General features: G+C 39.5%; 1 non-coding gene across 1 annotated transcript; it reads left to right on the top strand.

Annotated features, from left to right (window-relative positions):
* The first annotated feature begins 18,403 nt into the window (after positions 1-18,403).
* On the top strand, positions 18,404-18,510 carry LOC147929517 (small nucleolar RNA R71). Its single transcript, XR_015579041.1, has one exon. It is a non-coding gene; the product is annotated as a small nucleolar RNA R71 (small nucleolar RNA).
* Positions 18,511-20,971: the final 2,461 nt, after the last annotated feature.

The raw sequence follows: 20,971 nt of genomic DNA, 5'->3' as shown, positions 1-20,971 counted from the left end.
TATGAACAAGTTCATGAGCCACTAGGATGTTTTCAGTAATAAGTCTTTCTGGTATGAACGTAGAATGAGTATCAGATACTAATTAAGAGGTTTAAAAAGGCTGGATTCTTTTAACCAAAATTTTGGCTATGACTTTGTAAAACACCGAAAAAAGACTGATCAGTCTTAGATTGGCCATTTCAGATGGATGATGTGTCTTTGGAATATGACAGAGATGCATATAATTCCACTCATCCGGAAGCACTCCATCCTTAAAGAAAATTTTCACTTCATAAGTAACATGTTCTCCCACTATAGACCAGTACTGCTGAAAGAATAAGGCTGACAATCTGACATGCCGTCTGGACCCGGTGCTTTAGCTGAATTGATTAAGAACATTGCTTCTTTTACTTCTTCATTTCTTATTTTCTCTAATAAGCTTTCATTCATCTGATCTGTAACTCTAGGGATAAGACCATCAAATCAAACAAAGAAGCTAGTCGAATTTGAAGAGGTTTAGATTCTAGAAATAGGCAACAACAACTTCTCCTTTTGCAGCTTCAAATACTTGCAAATTCCCATTTATATCTTTGAACTTTTCAATCATTTTCCTCTAACGATTCTCCTTAACTAAAGTGTGAAAAAACTTTGAATTACGGTTTCCACTCCTTAGCCATTAATGTCTGCTCTTTTTTCTCCATTATGCCTTCTCCTTTTTGTAGGCTTTGGCTAACTTCCTTTTATAAATGAAGACTTTATGTTGGACTGGCCAAACTGCAGATTGTTCTTTCTCTAAAGCCATTTCAAGGAGCTAACTCTTTTCATGTGAGTTGATCGTATTTCTTTTTTCCAACCACTTAGAGATTTCCTGCAAGCTCTGAGCTGACCTGCTACAGACAAGCTAATACTATCTAATTTGGGTTCCCAAGCCCGCACAATAGCCTCTTTCACTTCTTCATTGTGGAGGATTCTTTTATCAAACCTAAACTAGCCCTTACAAGAATCTTGGGATGACATAAGTTTCACTAAAACCAGTCTATCACTAGTAAAAAAGATTTGTATAGTTACTAAAAAATGTGTAGGTATAACTAGATTTGCATAACTAAAAAATATTTGTTACAGATTTGAGACCAAAAAAATTAGTAACTATTTTGTCATCGTAAAATAACCCTTTATAACAAATTATCGCAAATTGCCACAAATTAAATACAAATTAATTTATTGTTATTTGCTACTAATTGTTATATTTCGCTGTAACTATCAGTTACAAATTGCATCAAAGATATCAGTAACTTGTAGTTATAAAATGTCACAAAAATCTTCATAACTTTTTTTTGCTGTATGGATTAAATTGAATTTGTATATAATTTGCATATTAAAATCCTGTTTTGCAAAATTTATTTAAATGAATTTATATATAACTTTTTTTATTGCATAAATCATCAAAATATCCATTACACAAAACATACATAACATATATTACATTTAATTAAATATCTAATCTTCATAACCTTATAAGGTTTTAGATTATACAAGAATAACCCCAACATGCACTGTGATAAACCTTCATTGAAGAAGCTCCTTCAAGGTTAAGCATTGTTTATCTCAATGGAGAAGAGAGTTTTACATCTTTGTATGTTGTTATCTTCTTGGATTCCAATTGACAAACTGAGAAAATCCACAAGAATGTGAAGTTGATCAAAATTAATACAATACTTTCAACTCATTAATACAATATTAAGTTTATTTTGTGGTAAAGTAAAGGAAGATATTCACTAACCAAATTTTCAACGCATCTTTCATCTGCTTATCTCGAGACCTAAACCGCACAAAAGAAAAATGACCAAAAGTACCAGCGTTAGAACATAAGACAATAACCGTATTCACAAGAATAGTTACAGAGGATAAATGACACACATGAAGTAAATCCTTATACATCATCAAAACTACTACTTAGACAGATTGAGAGAAACTTTCGAAAATATATATAAATTTTGTCGGAGAATCTAATCATGATCTACATGATGCTAGCTAAGATCTGAACAAATCCAAAAATAAATCGAATTCAATAACAAAGAACAACACCAAACAGATTTGTTAAAGATTTGTGTGGTTTTGTGTATACCTTTGAGCTGAAGTACACAAGCCTGTGAGGTCGTGGAGGATGATTTAGAAATCGAGTTGGAGCTGCCAGTAATCTGAGATAGAGAAAGAGGAAAATCAAAAGCTTTGTTGTTAAATATATACACATATAGATCACAATATAGAGTTTTTTACTGTTTTCAAAGTTTATGTTGTTATGGCTGCTTTAGTACCTGATAGTCTTTTATGAGGGACTGTTATGCTTTGTTTCTGATGTTTGATCACAATGTGACCTTGTTCATGCAAGTCTGAACTATGGCATCCGTTGTTTCTTTGTTTTCACGGTCTTGCATCAATAAGTATGTAAAAACCAAGGATTAGAAAGTTTTCTTCCAGAAACAACTGCGTTAAGTTCATTAGTCCTAGTAACAAAGTAAGCATCCATTAAGGAAAATGTGGATGCTAAATCATCGAGCCCCCTCTCACTTTCTTTTGCCATGTCCCTATACATAGAGATTTTATTCAGTGTAATGATGTGGAAATAGAGAGAAGGATGGATACCACACGAAAAAACTTACTCCATTGTGACATTAAGTTCTTGTTGATACTTCGTGTTAAGGTTCTTTATGCCTGTTTCAGTGGTCTCCCACAAAATTTTAGAATCATTGGCCCTTCCCAAGCTGCAGTAAATATCATGTTTGTATGAGTAGATAGAATGTAAACTAAGTAAGACATTCAAATTGAAAGCAATGGGTGATTGAACTGATATGATCATGAGACTGTCCAAGACGACCCTTGAGCCTTGTTCCACACGAACAAAGTTGAATATCAATTCTTCCAGCAAAACAGCCGTTTGGGATACATTCCATTTGCCAAAGGAGGTTAATCTATTTGTTCACTTGAAGAGTTTTAGGTCCAGCTGGTTTAGGAGCTTCCAGAATTATGTTTGGCAACCAGAAGTTGTTTCTACTAAGCCCAAGGTAAAGAAATGGTACAACCCATGTTGTTTCTCATCAGCAAATTAGATCAAGGAGCCAAAAAGATAAAAGATCAACGAATGTACTTAGTGGGCTTATTCAAGAGCTTATGGCCAAAGAGAGCATGGGAAATTATATTGGAGATGATGTCTATCAAGTCCAGCCCACTTTGAGCCTAATTCAAGTACAAGAAAACCCAAAATAATCACTTTATTTTGTGGTCAAAAAGGAGTGACGAAAATAAAGTTCAAGAGTCACCTTGGAAAGGGAAACACCAAGAGTTGAATCTTCATTCAACTCTCTATCTTTAATGTTTTAGTCTTCAAGAATAATTAGTACTTGACTTTGTTACCAAGTTTTATTTACCTATATAAACTCATGTAAGATGAATGAAATAATCAATCCCAACTCTTTATCAAAACCTTTTCTTTTTTTTTTAGAGTGATTTTCTTCTGTTCTTTGTGAACAAAACCGATTGTTTGGTGTGATTCCATCAATCAAAACCGACTACTTGGTGTGATTCCAATAGTTAAAACCCCGATCTTCTTGGTACGAGGCTGAGAGATCCGATCTTTTTGGTGAGAGGCTGAAAGGTCAAACCGGTATATCAAGAGTCTTTTCGCAACTCTTGTGCAACCATTCATTTCACCATCCTTATTCTTGAGGCTTCATAGTCTTTAGAATCAAGGTGTCTCTATCAACCAACTCGAAGGTGCTGAATCCTTAGGAGGATCATATCAAGTGGTATCAGAGCACACCCTTGAGTTTGGTAATCTATCATTCTATCTTCTAACCTTTCACCTTCTTTCCATCATTTTATGTCTTTTCATCTTCTTTCTATTTTTTCATCTTCTCATCTTTTCATCTTTTCATCTTCTATTTCTATTTATATTTTATTTTATTTAACAAAAACACGAAAAAAAGAGACAAAAAGGGCAAAAAAAAGAAGCAACAAAAAACAACAACAACAAAAAAGAAACAACAAAAAAAAGAGACCAAATAAAAGGAGAAAAAAAGAAAGAAGGAAGAACCCGTTCTATAGAAAAAAAAAGAGAAGAACCCGTTCTAATTATAAAAAAATGTCTAATGATCCACAAGTTCAAGCATTTATTGGAGAGATGCGACGGTTGATGAGGGTTGAGATGAACGCAATCTACAAGAGGTTGGATAAAGTTCAAGCGGAGGCACAACAAAGACAACCACAAATGTTGCACCATATAAGAGAAAGAGATCAACCTAGAGTAGCAAGGGCTGATGATTATTACAGTACTCAATCATCAAGAACAAGTCATAGGAGGTCACAACACAGAGATAGCATGGATCAAACTGATGACAACATTGGAGGTAGTAAGTTGAAGATTCCTACCTTTCCAGGCAGGAATGATCCAAATGCATACCTAGAGTGGGAGAAAAAGATTGAGTCGGTTTTTAATTGTCAAAACTATTGCGAGATGAAGAAGGTACAAGTTTCAGCCACTGGATTTTGTGATTATGCTATTACTTGGTGGAATCAGTTGGTGATGAGCAGGAGGAGAAATGGAGAACACCCTATTGAGACTTGGGCAGAATTGAAGGATATTTTAAGGAAACGATATGTTCCCAACCATCACCATCATGGTTCAAATCATATTCTAAGGAGGACTTCTAGACCAACTGATGGAGCGTCTACTGTCACGCCAAGTTCCCAACAAGAAAGGACGTCTCTTGTTTCTAAGGAAGAGAAAGTTGAATTTAATTTGTCACCATCACCAAAGGAGCATAAGGAGTTGCTGGTTCAGGATAATCTGTTGGAAATAACAAATTCTCCTAGTGAGCAAACAAAAGCCAAAGAACCAGAGCAAAAAGAGATCATCAAAGATCAGAGTGAGGAAAAAGGAAAGCATAATCATCAACAACCTTGATAGTAAGGATGATTCAGCTAGTGCACCAACAAAGAGGTATCCAATACTTTCTACATTTGAAGTATATACCCTCGATTTCAGAATAGTGGAAGCAGTGGACTTTCTTCTCGGAGATTCAACATTTTCCAAACCAGAAAACGGAGTAAAGAGTCTACTAGCAAGGGTTATGGAACCAAGTAGAGAAAAGCCAACGTTCCACTTATGGTTCAACAAGATAGAGCAAGTTTATGATTTTAAGGGAATAAAGAAATGTCTCACGGAAAGGGGTACACTTCTGCCTCATGGTCAACAATATGGACTCATATATTCTCTCAAAGAGAAGCCACCAGAATCACTTCAACACTCTCCAACCCATGGCCGTACAATTTCGAGGACGAAACTTTTTCAAAAGAAGTGGTATGATATGATCATGAGACCGTCCAAGACGACCCTTGAGCCTTGTTCCACACGAACAAAGTTGAAGATCAATTCTTCCAGCAAAACAGCCGTTTGGGATACATTCCATTTGCCAAAGGAGGTTAATATAGTTGTTCACTTGAAGAGTTTTAGGTCCAACTGGTTTAGGAGCTTCCAGAATTATGTTTGGCAACAAGAGTTGTTTCTACTAAGCCCAAGGTAAAGAAATGGTACAACCCATGTTGTTTCTCATAAGCAAATTCGATCAAGGAGCCAAAAAGATAAAAGATCAAGGAATGTATTTAGTGGGCTTATTCAAGAGCTTATGGCCAAAAAGAGCATGGGAAATTATATTGGGGATGATGTCTATCAAGTCCAGCCCACTTTGAGCCTAATTCAAGTCCAAGAAAGCCCAAAATCTTCATTCAACTCTCTATCTTTAATGTTTTAGTCTTCAAGAATAATTAGTACTTGGATTTGTTACCAAGTTTTATTTTCCTTTATAAACTCATGTAAGATGAATGAAATAATAAATCCTAACTTTTTATCAAAACCTTTTCTTTTCTTTGAGAGTAATTCTCTTATGTTCTTTGTGAACAAAACTGATTGCTTGGTGTGATTCCATCAATCAAAACCGACTACTTGGTCTGATTCCAATAGTCAAAACCTCGATCTCCTTGGTGCGAAGCTGAGAGATCCGATCTTTTTGGTGCGAGGCTGAAAGATCAAATCGGTATATCAAGAGTCTTTCCGCAAGAGTCTTTCCACAACTCTTGTGCAACCATTCATTCCACCATATTTATTCTTGAGGCTTCATCGTCTTTATAATCAAGATGTCTCTATCAACTAACTCGAAGGTAATCTTCAATCTTCTGATCATTAAGTGTATTAAGGATGTCATGAGCGACTACAGAAGCCTCTGTTGCTGATATAGTGAGAAACTGAGAAGAGAAAGGCACTTCAATTATTACCAAAATCAATGATGAGAAATAGAAATTCACAGCAAGAGGTGATAGTATTTCATAGCTAGATCTTGTTCATACTTTCTCAACCGCCGCTATTTGTGATACTATAGAGGAGTTCGTCTTCTCCAGATCAGAGGAGGCCTTCTTTTGTATCATTTCAGATAGTTCCTTCAAGGCTGCTATTCCTGAAGTATATGTGCCTGCGTGAGTAATGCACCCACTAGTGAGAACAAATGGTCCAAAGAAAAAAGTGAACTGACATAAGTGTAGTTTTTTTCTTACATCATATTTATGAGCAAGAAATTTGTGGGTATGTTCCTCCATAGTTCTTAATTGTTGATGTTGCTGAGAGACTGATCCAAGAACTGTTCTATGCATATCCTTAAGGTTTTGATCAAGCTGTGAACCAAATTTCTGAAGCATGCTCTGGTTTTCCGATTCCAGCTGATTCTTTTGGTCTGCAGAAACAAGTAAAATCAGTAGTTGACAAATCTTGTTTAGCGCCCTAGCCTTAGGAAATAAGAAGTACCAAATCTTGTGAACAACGAACTTATGTCGTCTGATGCATGCAGCAAATCAGACTGCAACCCCTTTGCGCGGTCGATCAAAGAAGTCTCTGTCGAAGAAAATATCAATGAAACTGATCCAAGAAAGGGGTAGGACTTAAATCTAATGACTTGAGAATTCTATATAAGGAAGTTTTCTTATCAATAGAGTGAATCAAACAAGTTCTAATATTTGAAGAATAAATCTTGAAAGAAACTAAAAGCTTAATATCAATCCAGTTCTACTTTTAATTTCACATGACTCTTGAAATGAGAAAACATATAACAATACTTCATATAGATCAGGTGAAAAGAAAAACTACATCTCGTGGCTGGATTGATGCGAAGAAGAAGAAGTCTTCGAAGAAGAACCATCGTCTTTGCACCGAAATCAGCGACGGGAGTCAAAAGCTCTCGATCTCTTTGACGATTTGCCACTTCAATCTTCGGCGGGATTACAGGAGGACGGACCATCGTGTTCATCCAGATATGTCTCTTCCACTTCTTTGTTGAACCAATTTTTGCATAGGAGTTCAAGACCATCATCTCATCCAGATCCGCCTCTTCCAATTCTTCGTTACTCATGAGTCTTCCTCTTTTGAAAGATTGCGAGTGTCTCTCCCACTCTCTTTAATAAGAGTGCCCTAATTTTAATTCGGGGGAAAAAAAAATTAGGCCACTGATACTTAAAGAAAGAAAAATGTTTTAAGTGTTTAAGAGTGAGGAAAATGCTACGAATTTGCTACATTTAGTGTTGCGGGTCATAGTGTTACAATATTTTATGTCACTAAATAGGTAACATTTTTCTATAAATTATATATGTTACTATTTGTTACTATATAGCTACACTTAGTAACTAATTAGCTACAAATTATATTAACTAATACTTTGTCCCTAATTTGTAACCTTATGTGGTTATAGTTTGTTACTACTATTTCCGTAGCTAATGAACGTGTTTTACTATATGGTATGATCTCCTCATATCCAAAATTTATTAATTTGAAGCCGAGAAAATTTTGAACCAATCCTCATCTTTAAAGGCTTTATCGAGTCTATACTAAACCCAATGGTCTCCTCTTCGTCCTGCCCATGTGAATTTATTTCCAATGCTTGGCAATTTAGACATTTCACAAACTCGCAGCATATCAACAAAATCCTTTGAAGCATTATCAGATCTTCTAGGGCCTCCCAGTTTTTCCCTGTTAAGCAATATCTCATTGAAATCGCCCAACATAACCCATCTATCTTTTCTACCAATTCCAAGTATAGAAATCATTTTCCATACAACTGACCTTTTGTGACTATTAGGATCACCATAGACGCACGATACAAAAAAATTGACAGCTCCAAACTGTACTTGAGCATGCAACAGATTTTTATCCAAAAACTTTATATCTACCGTCACACTACCTTTCCATAGAAACGATAAACCTCCACTCCTTTCGATCGGATCAATTGTATATCGTAACCCAACCAGACTTGAAGATCAACTAGGACATCTCTTCTATATATAGTCTCCATCAGGAACAACATCTCATGGAAATGTTGTTTACGCATTTTCTTTAGGTGTGGAATTGTCAAGTCTTGAGACCGTCCCAATCCTTGACAAACTCATGAGAGTTAAGCTTTACCATATTAGCAGTGCTTGTGCCCTCATCATCTTCTTTCTTTTCTCCTTGCTTCCCACTTTTGTGCCTACCTTTTCTCCATAACCATCTGATAACTCTCTAATTTACATGTTTTAAGCATCCATTTTTGTCCATATTTTGCATTGTTTTTACCCTAACCTTAGCATTTTTAGGTCATTTACTGTAGGAATCCACATTTAGGCCATTTAGGGTGTTGCATTCTTGCATTTGCATATTTTGGATGAAAACAGGTGCTTAAGAGCCTAAAATGGGGAGAAACAAGGTCAAATCTGAGCATGTACCCGAAGGAGCTATGGAGCAGGAAGAACAGTCCAAACACCAACCCGATCGAAGAGGATCTAAGAACATAAAGAACAATCCTAGGACCTACCCGAAGAGCAACCCGAGCTCATCCTCGTGCACCCCATCAAGCAGACTCTCGGGCAGGACTGGGAAGCTAGGGTTAATGGGTTTCCATATATAAACCCCCCCTCTTCTTCCTCTCGCCCTGGCACGCCGCAGACCCTCATAACAGAGAGCGAGAGCTTATGGGAGAGAAACTGAGCGACTCAAACTCTTTCTACACTTTGTTAGGATTTATTTTACATTTCTTTTGCTATTCTTTTAGATTTCGGTTCTATACTCTTCTACTCTACTCTATTTTTAATACAATGCAATTTTCTTTTATCTATGCTTTTGTGTTTTCTGCAATGAGATCTGAGTAGTGAAACAAAGTTTCTAGGGATAGGATAGACGATTTTGTGTTCTTTATCGGTTAGGATGTCTTAGCTTTGATATTTGTGTTTTAGAAATTCCCTTCTAGATTGGTGTTCTTAATGCTATCAACATACCGAGAGGTTGAGATTAGATCTAGGGTGTTTTACCATCGAGAGGTGTAGATGAAATGCTTGAATCAATCAATGCTAAGCGATTAGATGAGTAAGGGGTTTATTGACAATAATGAATCGGTTTGTATGGCCTGCTTGGTCATGTTTCTCCTACGAGAGTTGGGTAGGGAAGTGATTAAGGTTGATTGTTTCTATCACGAGAGTGTTTTAACAAGATTTTAGAGATTCATTGTCTAGAGAATATTTGCTTGAGGCATGTAGGACATCCATATTGGTCAGGAACACTTAGGAGTCGATTACCCCATCCTTAGAAGCTTTCGTATTTAGATTGTTTACATTTTTATTCATCACTCGATCCCTTACCCGAACAGGTACACGATCACCTGCTTCGAGTATACCTTCAAGTTGTTCTTGCTTTCCTTCTTTACTCGATCACTCCACCGATCCTGTACTCGAATGCTTGCATCGAGTGCTTAGGTCGTGTGGTTATTATTTATTTACTTTCTTTTAATCACTTTAGGATTGTTAGATCAAACCCATTGATTGCTTGGCTTGACTTGCATAGTTCTGATCATATCTCAACTGCTAGCATAACAACCATTTGGATTGATAACCCTTTGTACTACAACTGCATAGGGAATTGATACCCTGGGTGAAAATCCTACAATCACCATCATTTCTATATCTTGGCACATGGGCTTTTGTATGTTGCTTTTTGTAGGTATTTTCCTTAGTTTGTTTTTTGTCTTTTTCAGAACAATTCTGCAAGATCCTATCCCAAAAGGATTAGATTCATAAACCGTTGCATTGCTCTGAAACGGCTGGGATAGAGTCAAAAAGTCACCAGAACCTACCAAGGAAGAATAAGATCCTTGCTCTTTGACCCACCTCTCAGCAGGATCCAAAACCTCATAATCACCAATAAGATTTCTTTTGAGGAAGACGTGTTTGTACTCATAGACACAACAAGCGTTTGATAAGAGAAATGCTCTCTTTTATTCTTGTTCACATCCTAATGGAATATATGAGGGGGTTCCAATCTCATAATAGTCTTTGCAGCAAGAGGATCCGTTTCGACTTCTCCGACAATAGATTTTACCTTGTCAGCTCTCGACAAATTTTCTTCTTCGGAAAAGACTCTCATATACGGTCTCATACCTTCTAACACTATTGGTGATATTCTCCTTTTTCCACTCACAAGATCAAATCCCACATGTTCTTCATTCAAATTTTCATACAGAGGATCATAATATCTTAGAATGAGGTTTTTCTTTTGTCAATCCACCGGGGTTGATAACAGGCTTTTCACCCAGGGTATCAATTCCCTATGCAGTTGTAGTACAAAGTGTTATCAATCCAAATGTTTGTTTATGCTATCAGGAAGGATGCAATCAGAACAATGCAAGTCAAGCCAGGCAAAAGATGGTTTTGGTCTAACAATCCTAGAATGAATAAAGAAAGAATATAAGCAAGAAACCACACGACCTAAGCACTCGATGCAAGCATTGAGTACAAGATCGGGTGGGGTGATCGAGTAAGCAAAGAAGTTATGAACAACTCGAGGAGTTACTCGAAGCAGGTGATCGTGTACCTGTTCGGGTAATGGGTCGAGTGACGAATAAAAATGCAAGCAATTAAAATACGAAAGCTTCTAAGGATGGGGTAATTGAATCCTAAGTGTTCCTGACCAATACAGATGTCTTACATGCCTCAAGCAAAATTCCCTAGACAATGAATCTCTAAAATCTTGTTAAAACACTCTCGTGATAGAAACAATCAACCTGAACCACTTCCCTACCCAGCTCTCGTTGGAGAAACATGACCGAGCAGGCAATGATAACCGATTCATTATTGTCAATAAACCCCTTACTCATCTACTCTCTTAGGCTAAGTGAGTAAATCTCTAGCATTGGTTGATTCAAGCATTTCATCTACACCTCTCGGTGGTAAAACACCTTAGATCTAATCTCACCCTCTCGGTTTGTTGACAGCATTAAGAACACCAACCTAGAAGGAATCCTATAAAACATTTACAATCAAACTAAAACATCCTAACCGATCAAGAACACAAAATCATCTATCCCATCCCTAGAAACTTTGCTACACTACTCAGAAATCATACCAAGAAACATAAAAGCATATATGAACGAAAATTGCATGGTGTAAAAAGATAGAGTAGAGAAATAAGAGTACAAAGTAGAAATCTCAAGAAATGACAAAAAGATATAAAATAAATCCTAACAAAAAGTGAAAAGTGTTTGAGTTGCTCTAGATCTCTCTCAGAAGCTCTCGCTCTCTGGTTTGAGGGTCTGCGGCGTGCTCGTTTGCGAGGAAGAAGAAGGAGGGTTTATATATGGAAACCCATTAACCCTAGCTTCCCAGTCCTGCCCGAGGGTCTGCTCGATGGGGTGCACGAAGATGTGCTCGGGTTGCTCTTCGGGTAGACTCTCGGGTTGTTCTACCTGCTCTTGGATCCTCCTCGATCGTGTTGGGGTTCGGACTGTTCTTCCAACTCGATGGCTCCTTCGGGTACATGCTCGGATTTGTCCTTGTTTCTCCCCATTTTAGGCTCTAAAGCACCTGTTTTCATCCAAAGTATGCAAATGTAAGAATGCAACACTCTAAATGGCCTAAAAGTGAATTCCTACAGTTAATGACCTAAAAATGCTAAGGTAAGGGTATAAACAATGCAAAATATGGACAAAAAGGGATGCTAAAAACATGTAAATTAGAGAGTTATTAGACCCCCAAACTTAAATCTTGCTAGTTTTCTAGGAAGGAAGTAAGAGAGTGCGGTTTGAAAATGGGGACTCATAACCTTTATATGCTAAGCGAAGGATTCAAGTTGTAGTCCTTAAAGACTGTTGAATGGTGCTAAGATGAATCAACATACTTACAAATATTTTTCTATGCGTATTACCATGCATCGATCTAGTTCAACCTCCAACTAAAAGTAAAAAATATCTCTTTCACATTCATTTAAGTGTTTGGCGAATTCTTGCAAATGGAAGTTGAATCTCAATCGGTTTCAATGGTAAGGCTTTTTAGTAAGGTGGTTTCAAACAAATTCTTTGGGTGGTTTCCTCTCAAAAGAAGGAATGCTAGACAGTTGTGAAAACTATGTAAGATAGAGAACAATTTGGGCATACAAAGCTTAACTCTTGATAATTTACCCTTTTCTTATTCACTTTTTTTTTTTAAACCCCCTAGAATTGAACTACCCACAACCTTGATTTTAACTCTTTTTTTCTTTTCTTTTTTTGTAATCCCTAAGGTTTAAACTTTAAACTTCTAGCTCTCTTCTCTTTTTCTTTCTTTTCATTCTTTGCTAAACTCCTAATATGTATATTTATTTTTTTTTCTAGGAGACTAGCAAGATGTTTTTTTTTTTTTTTTTACTAAGAGACTTAGAGCTACTTGATTCTAACCTTATGGACTTCTTTTCTTCTTTTCATTTATGCCTTAACCCAACCCATATAAACATGCTAACCACCTATCTTTCAAAACCGATTCTATTAGCTAGTTCAAATTCTAACTTAACTAAATCGAGAGGCAGTTCTTTGTCGTTCTCAATACTCTCAAGGTTTCACAACCTATAGCACAATGAAAAAAGCCTCACTCAACAATTCACAACAAAGTTTGAAAGAAAGGTTTGGGTTCAAGAGTAGGAAAAACAAATCGGGTTAAATGAAAAGATTGGTAAAAATGGAGTGCTAACCCGAGTTTAGAGTTACCATGAGCAAGTATTCAAATTCCATAAGCAAGATAGTTTAAGTTCAAATTAAGTCCAATAATATAGAGATGTTCCAATGTTCAAACAAGTGGAGGAAGCTTTCAAAAGATGCAAGGTTCTAAACAAAGATTTTTCATTTTTTCCAAAGATTGATCTAGCAACAATGAACTGTGACTAAGGGCTATAGCTTCAATCCTAAGGTTTGGCATTAATCAAGATGGTTTTAATCATTGTACCCTAAGATGCATATGCAACAATCCTATATGAAACAAACTAGACTCAATCCTAATATGTAAATGCAACTACATGAACACTCTTTTTTTTTTTTCAATTTTTTTTCAAATTTTTAGGGGTTTTTTATGCAAATAGATGCAAACTCAAATGAATAAAACTAGCATGCAAAATTTTGAAATAAGAAAATACAACACAATGTTATATACATCCTAGGACCTTCCCCCAAACTTAAATTACACAGTCCCTGTGTAAATAAAAGTCTGAAAAGGAGTCCAAGAATCATACAAGATGAAATAAAACTAAATGGAATGTTATTTACAAAGGTGGATGAATGAGGTACCTCATGGGTTGGTGAAGAAGGAAGTTGTAGCAGCCTCCATACTCGCCAACGTGTAGCCAGGGTCGTCAACGGCTTCAGCAAGCGCCGGGATTCGCAAGAGATCAGTTATGCGCACAGACGACTTGCTCGGACCAGCATCCGAGGGGTCGATCAGGTAAGTGCCCGCGTAGTTCATCGGGTAGGGCTTCAGGTAGTACGACGGGTATGGTGGAAGAGGTCCGGAATGATCACCTGTATAGCCGCTTGCAGGGTGCATTGAGTAGGGCATCTGATACGACATTTGGTAAGGCGGAGGGAAAGGCCCTGAGTACTCACCCAAATGGGTGCTCGATGGGTGCATCGGATAAGGCATCGTGTATCCCATCGTGTCGGGCATCGGATAGGCGTCTGAGTGGCGTCTCCGCAATCTTTCAGGTCTTATGACACCCTTTTCTGCTTGGGGCTCGTAGGATAATGCTCTGTGAGGTTTTGGAGGTGTCATTCCTCGAATTCATCCTAGCGGTCCGCTCCTCCCCATCCATGTGGGTGCATAAGCCAAAGTGGGAGCTGAGGCACAACTTGCCTTATCTTGCAGCTCCATGATCTGTCCTCCCATTACCTTCACTGAACCAGTTAGGTCTTTTACCTTCTTGGCTAGGAATTTGTTCATCCTCTTCAGCCAGCCGATCCTCTTGTGGGCTTCCCTCACCCCAATAGGTTGCTTTTGAGAGCACACATACTCCTCAAAATCATACTCATACGAGTTGTATCCCTATTCTTGCCCAGTCGTCTCCCTCTCTCCTGCCTCGTACTCCTCCTCCAGGTTGTACAGCTCCTCCAAAGGGGGTGAGAAATCTATGTTATCCCCTAGCCGGATTTTTGTGCACACGACGTTGGGCAGGTTCATTTGGGCGGCTCAGGCGGTTGGATGGACAAACTTGAAGAGCCGCATGTCGTTTGGCTTTTCATAAGCCAGGAACCTCGCCAATGTGAGGTAGTCGACGTCTAGCCATCTCGGCTCATTAACCACTCCCTTTAGGGGCATATCGCAAGCTACCAAGATTGGTGTGACCAATCCTTCAATGGAGATCTCTCCAGCTCCATCCCTCCTCTCAGTTTTCATAGCGTCCATTACTTGAGGTAAAGGAATTGATCGAGCAGCACAAAGACCATGCTAGTTTCCGCAGCATCTCCTACTAGTGGTGTACCATCCCTAGCATTGTCTAAAACTCCACACAAGGCAATATCTAGCAGCTGGAGCTTGTGATCATTCACATTCCCAGTCTCCTTTCTAGCAAAAAGAGTGCAGGCGAGGGACTTGTGAAAAGACCTCAAAACAGGGCTCCTTATTTGAGCCGACTTGGAGCTTGTGGACTTGTAAGGAAGCTTGTCGCCTATTGTCAGCCATAGGGACTTCATTTCTTCCTTGCTCACCTCCATGTTCTCTCCACTCCCATCCTTGAAACCATATAGCTTCTCCATCTCCTTGTAGGTGATTCGGTATTCCTTGTTGCGCACGGAGAAGGTGATGAACCCGATCCCCCCATCGGGTAGTAGGCTCGGGTGGTCCTCAAAGAAGTGTAACAGTAGCGTGGACAAAAAGTGTACCATCTCCTCTTCATAAGCCTCGAGGTTGGCTTGCATCATCTTGCCCAGGTGGCACATGTCGAACAGGAACTCGACGTCTCTAGCGATGCCCAATTGCTTCATTGTTTCTCGGTGGGGATAACGGGTACCAACGAAGCTCATCTTACGGAGGACCTTAAAGAGCTTCACCGGAGTTTCCACCTCCTTCTGCTTCAGCATCCGCGAAGCTTGGCGTGTGCGTTCTCTCAGCTCCTCCTCTCGGTCACGGCTCTCCTCCTCTGAATCTCGATATACTTCTTCTGCTTCTCTCTCGGCCACCTTCTCAGCCCTTTCAGAGGCGGGGCTCTTCCCCCTTGCAGCCGCAACTCTGATTCTCAACCTAGGGATTGGATCTCCTCTAGTTCTCCTCCACCGGCATCAGAATCGACCTCCATAGGGTCAACAACGGTTCTCTCAGACGTAGACATGTGCCAACGTCGAGGAGATCGGCGAATTGCAATAGCGATTGGGTCAGGACAAAGCATTGGGTTAGAGAGCACACAATCGGTTGGTCGAGCTCTTTCTTGGGTGGTGGATCGGGTTGAGCATTGGGTTGGAGAAGAGAAATGTCCAGCCAGCGGTTGGGAATGCGGAATGTCTCCTCTTCCTTGGGATTCTCGGGGTTCGACGGTACCACCTCCGGTTGTAGTAGCGGCAGAGGTTGACCTGGTCCCCTTCTTTTGGTAGGTCTTCATCTTTGATGCCATTGATGGATACTTGAAGGTTAAAACAGAGACTAAGCCGAGATTAGTAGGGTTAGTCCACAAAAACAAAGAAAACTCGATTTCTAGAGATAGAGAAAGAGCTTGGAAGACAAAGAGTTTAGGGTTTAGAGAAAACTTAGGGAATTATGGAGTTGTGAGATTGAGGCTCCTTAAATAGGGAGGATTGGCCTCTTGGGCTCCACCGAGAGTGGGCTTGGGTTTGTGGAATTCGGACTCCACTCGCCACTCGATGGGGAACACGACCAGGCGCGTCGTGTACGGATTCGGGTAGAGCCTAGGGTTCCTTGAAATTTCTCTTTCTTCCTTTTATTTATTATTTATTTATTTATTTATATGTATATATATGTAAAAATCGAAAATAATGCAAAGTAAATAAATTAGTAAAATTTAAAAAAAATAGAAATAAAAAGATACTTTTGGGACTTCCTCCCAAGTGGGCTTGTTTATAGTCACTAAGCTTGACTCTTCATGCTCTTTAAGCATGGGATTTAAAAGGGAGAGGTTCTGGAATCCTCTCCACTACAGCAGGTTGATCTAATGGATTCTCCAAATCTTGTCCACGCTCCACAGCAAATGTGGTGTTGACTTCTCTAAGATGTTTGACTTTTCTCTGCTTTGTCTTATTGGAAAAAGATTGACCATCAATAATTGGCCTCTTAATTCCCTTTTTGACATCAAACTCCATCTTGAAGTGCTCCCCATGCTCAATGTTGATCTTCCTTTGCTTCACCTCAATCATTGTACCTACTGTTGCCAAGAATTGTCTCCTCAAGATCAGTGGATCATCTGGTTCCTAATCCATATCAAGGATCATGAAATCAGTAGGGACCTCCACCCTTCCAATCCTGAGAGACAAATTTTCTAGGATCCCAATCGGATGTCTGATTGTTCAATCAGCTACAACCAAATACAGACTACTCGGTTTGAAACTGCTGAAACCCATCTTGTTGGCAACTGACAATGGCATGATGCTGACTGAGGCTCCTAGGTCGCACAAGCAATTTTTGAAAATCCAAAGTCCTATCGAGCATGGCAAAGTAAAATCGCCAGGATCTTCCAATTTCTCTTCGATTCGCAGCTCAGGATCTAAGCACACCCCACTCATGAGAATCTCATACCCAATCTCCTTGACAGCTTCCTTAACCTCAATCTTCAGCTGAGCTACCTCCTTGATGATTTCCTCTTGAAGCTCGTGTGGTGGCAAAAGTTTAGGAGGTGGAGCTTTACGCTTGGCCATACGCTCTGCAAGCGCCTCTAACTGGATGTCAAGAGTAGCATTGAACCTTTCCTCTAGTTCCCCTTCTTTTGCTTCAAGCAATTGAGGTTGATCTGTCATTTGAGCATCTACACGATGTATCATCCGATCACCAACATCGGGTGAGTCATCGGGTTCAGCCTCGGGTGGTTCTTCAGATTGTGATTCTTGAACCAGTGCTCGATCATCAACTCGATCAGACTCCTCGGGTGAAGGCTTGGGTTCATGCTCGGATATGTAGTACTTAGCTTCATTTATCCCATAGTGATCCATATCCTCCCCATCTTGATCATCACTGTCCCCAGTGAGGTAATCCTCATAGTCATAATCAAGGAAGATGGCTTGGGCAGTGGCATAATCCTTGGGGTTCTGAACTGCTTTTCCTGGAAGCTGGTTGATCTTTGGAGGAGGTTGGTTGTTGTGGTGGCCTTCTAGGTACCTCAGCTTGGTGTTGAAAGAATCGTACTTAGCATTCAAGTCATTTTATCCAGAATCGATCTTGTTACTCATCTCCACAAATCGTTTTGTGGTATCCATAGCAGCGGATGCCTGGTTTTGAATCATCTGCTTAATTAGGCTGCGTAGGTCAGCTTCTTGGGATTGGTTCTGTGGGCCCTGCTGTTGTTGGAATCCAGGTGGTGCAATGGGTTGGTGGTAATTTCCAGAATACTGCTGCTTAGAGGCATAATCTTGATTGTATTGAACAAAAGGCTTCTGTTGGACCTGGTTCCCTTAAACTGCTGATGGGTAGGTTTGGTCTTGAGGATTGGCAACATTTGGGTTACGGTAAGACAGATTTGGATTCGGCTTGTAGTTGTTGTACCCTTTGTTGTAACCTCCTTGGTTGTTGATGTAGTTCACATCCTCGATTTGAACATTCTCCCCATCTTGTTGTAAAAACTGTTTTTCCTCTGATATTGCATGAACATGCTGCTGCTGGTTAAGGAGTTTATCGAGCTTGTCATTGTTTCATGTCCCTCTTGTACTTGGCATCTTCCTCTCCTGTAAATCGCATAGTACGATCATATTCCTCATTATAATGCCCATCAGATTGAGCCAAGTTCTCCACTAGGTCCCAACCTTCATCCACATCCTTGTTGAGGAAGTTACCATTGCTTGCGGTGTCCAGCAACATCCGTTTCTTGGGAACCACTCCTCTGTAAAGTGTACTCAGCAATCAAGCATTGCTGAAGCCATGATGAGGACATCTGGTAGTGTATCCCTTGAAACTTTCCCAAGCTTCACTGAACGTCTCGTTGTTCTTCTGAACAAAGATCGAAATGTCATTTCGCAGCCTTGCGGTTTTGGAGTTGGAGAAGAATTTGGCTAGAAACGCCTTCTTGCATGCCTCCCAGGTGGTGATGGACTCCTTGGGGAGTGATTTCTCCCAGATGTGTGCTTTGTCTCCCAAAGAGAATGGGAAAAGCCGGAGTTTGAATCCATCCTCACTAACTCCATTTATCTTGGTTAGGTTACAGAGCCTATCAAACTCATCTAGATGATCCAACGGGTCCTCCATTGGCAATCCATGAAACTTGTTGCTTTGTATCATCTGGATGAGACTAATCTTGATCTCAAAGTTGTTGTTCTGTACAGCAGATGGCATAATGTCATGTCTTTGATTATGAGTAGATGGAGCATCTCCTGCTCCTATGTTGGTCCTTGCTTAAGGAGCTGGTGGACCGTTCTGATTGTTCATTGTCTCCTCAATGGTTGCTGGTTGCGGTTGTTGAACTTGTTGTTGTCGAAGTAACTGTGGTCTGTCGATGTTGTCGATGAATGGACTCAGGTTTTGGTTACCCTTGGATCGTGTTTGCATGCACAAGTAGGTGACCGAGTGTGTACACGAGGGTCAACCTGATCCAGGTGATCGAGTGACGGGTCGGGTGGGTGCTTGGGTTTTACCTGAGATTCAAAACAAACAAACACGAAAGCAAACAAGTCAGATGCCGAACCAATATAGATAAAAGAACTTGATCTAGCAAGTGCTGAAATCCTAAACGTAGCAAAATTAAATTCAGCCAAATGGCAACGGCGCCAAATTGATAACAGGTTTTTCACCCAGGGTATCAATTCCCTATGCAGTTGTAGTACAAAGGATTATCAATCCAAATGGTTGTTTATGCTAGCATAGAGGATGCAATCAGAACAATGCAAGTCAAGCCAGGCAAAAGATGGTTTTGGTCTAAAAATCCTAAAATGAATAAAGAAAGAATATAAGCAAGAAACCACACGACCTAAGCACTCGATGCAAGCATTCGAGTACAGCATCGGGTGGGGTGATCGAGTAAGCAAAGAAGGTATGAACCACCCGAGGAGTTACACGAAGCAGGTGATCGTGTACCTGTTAGGGTAATGGGTCGAGTGATGAATAAAAATGCAAGCATTTAAAATACAAAAGCTTCTAAGGATGGGGTAATCGAATCCTAAGTGTTCCTGACCAATACAGATGTCTTATATGCCTCAAGCAAATATTCCCTAGACAATGAATCTCTAAAATCTTGTTAAAACACTCTCGTGATATAAACAATCAACCTTAATCACTTCCCTACCCAACTCTCGTTGGAGAAACATGACCAAGCAGACAATGAGAACCGATTCATTATTGTCAATAAACCCCTTACTCATCTAATCTCTTAGGCTAAGTGCGTAAATCTCTAGCATTGGTTGATTCAAGCATTTCATCTACACCTCTCGGTGGTAAAACACCTTAGATCTAATCTCACCCTCTCGGTTTGTTGACAGCATTAAGAACACCAACCTAGAAGGAAATCTATAAAACATTTACAATCAAACTAAGACATCCTAACCGATGAAGAACAAAAAATCATCTATCCCATCCCTAGAAACTTTGCCACACTACTCAGAAATCATAGCAAGAAACATAAAAGCATATATGAACGAAAATTGCATGGTGTAAAAAGATAGAGTAGAGAAATAAAATTACAAAGTAGAAATCTCAAGAAATGACAAAAAGATATAAAATAAATCCTAACAAAAAGTGAAAAGCGTTTGAGTTGCTCTAGATCTCTCTCAGAAGCTCTCGCTCTCTGGTTTGAGGGTCTGCGGCGTGCTCGTTTGAGAGGAAGAAGAGGGGGGTTTATATATGGAAACCCATTAACCCTAGCTTCCCAGTCCTGCCCGAGGGTCTGCTCGATGGGGTGCACGAGGATGTGCTCGGGTTGTTCTTCGGGTAGACTCTCGGGTTGTTCTTCCTGCTCTTGAATCCTCCTCAATCGTGTTGGGGTTCGGACTATTCTTCCAGCTCGATGGCTCCTTCGGTACATGCTTGGATTTGTCCTTGTTTCTCCCCCATTTTAGGCTCTAAAGCACCTGTTTTCATCCAAAGTATGCAAATGCAAGAATGCAACACCCTAAATGGCCTAAAAGTGAATTCCTACAGGTAATGACTTAAAAATGCTAAGGTAAGGGTATAAACAATGCAAAATATGAACAAAAAGGGATGCTAAAAACATGCAAATTAGAGAGTTATTGCATCTAAAGAATCTACTTTCCTTTTAATGATTATAGGACACTCATCCACCTCATACGTTATTCTCTGACACTCAAAACACCGTTTTTGGACTCTTTCGTGCTCAAAGAAGACGTTTGCAGTGCTCCCTTTTGGCAAATTTACCAGCTTTGATCACCTAAGAGGTCTAGAGACATCAAAGATAACCTTTAACTTCACGTACTTTTCAAGTTGAGGCTTCTTAGTATCAAAGGCTACATCGACCACTTGCCCAGTCACTTCCTCC

Source organism: Camelina sativa, chromosome 13 (assembly GCF_030686135.1).
Source record: "Camelina sativa cultivar CO46 ecotype springtype chromosome 13, ASM3068613v1".
Lineage (NCBI taxonomy): Eukaryota > Viridiplantae > Streptophyta > Magnoliopsida > Brassicales > Brassicaceae > Camelina > Camelina sativa.
This window is presented reverse-complemented; position numbering and strand designations above follow the sequence as displayed.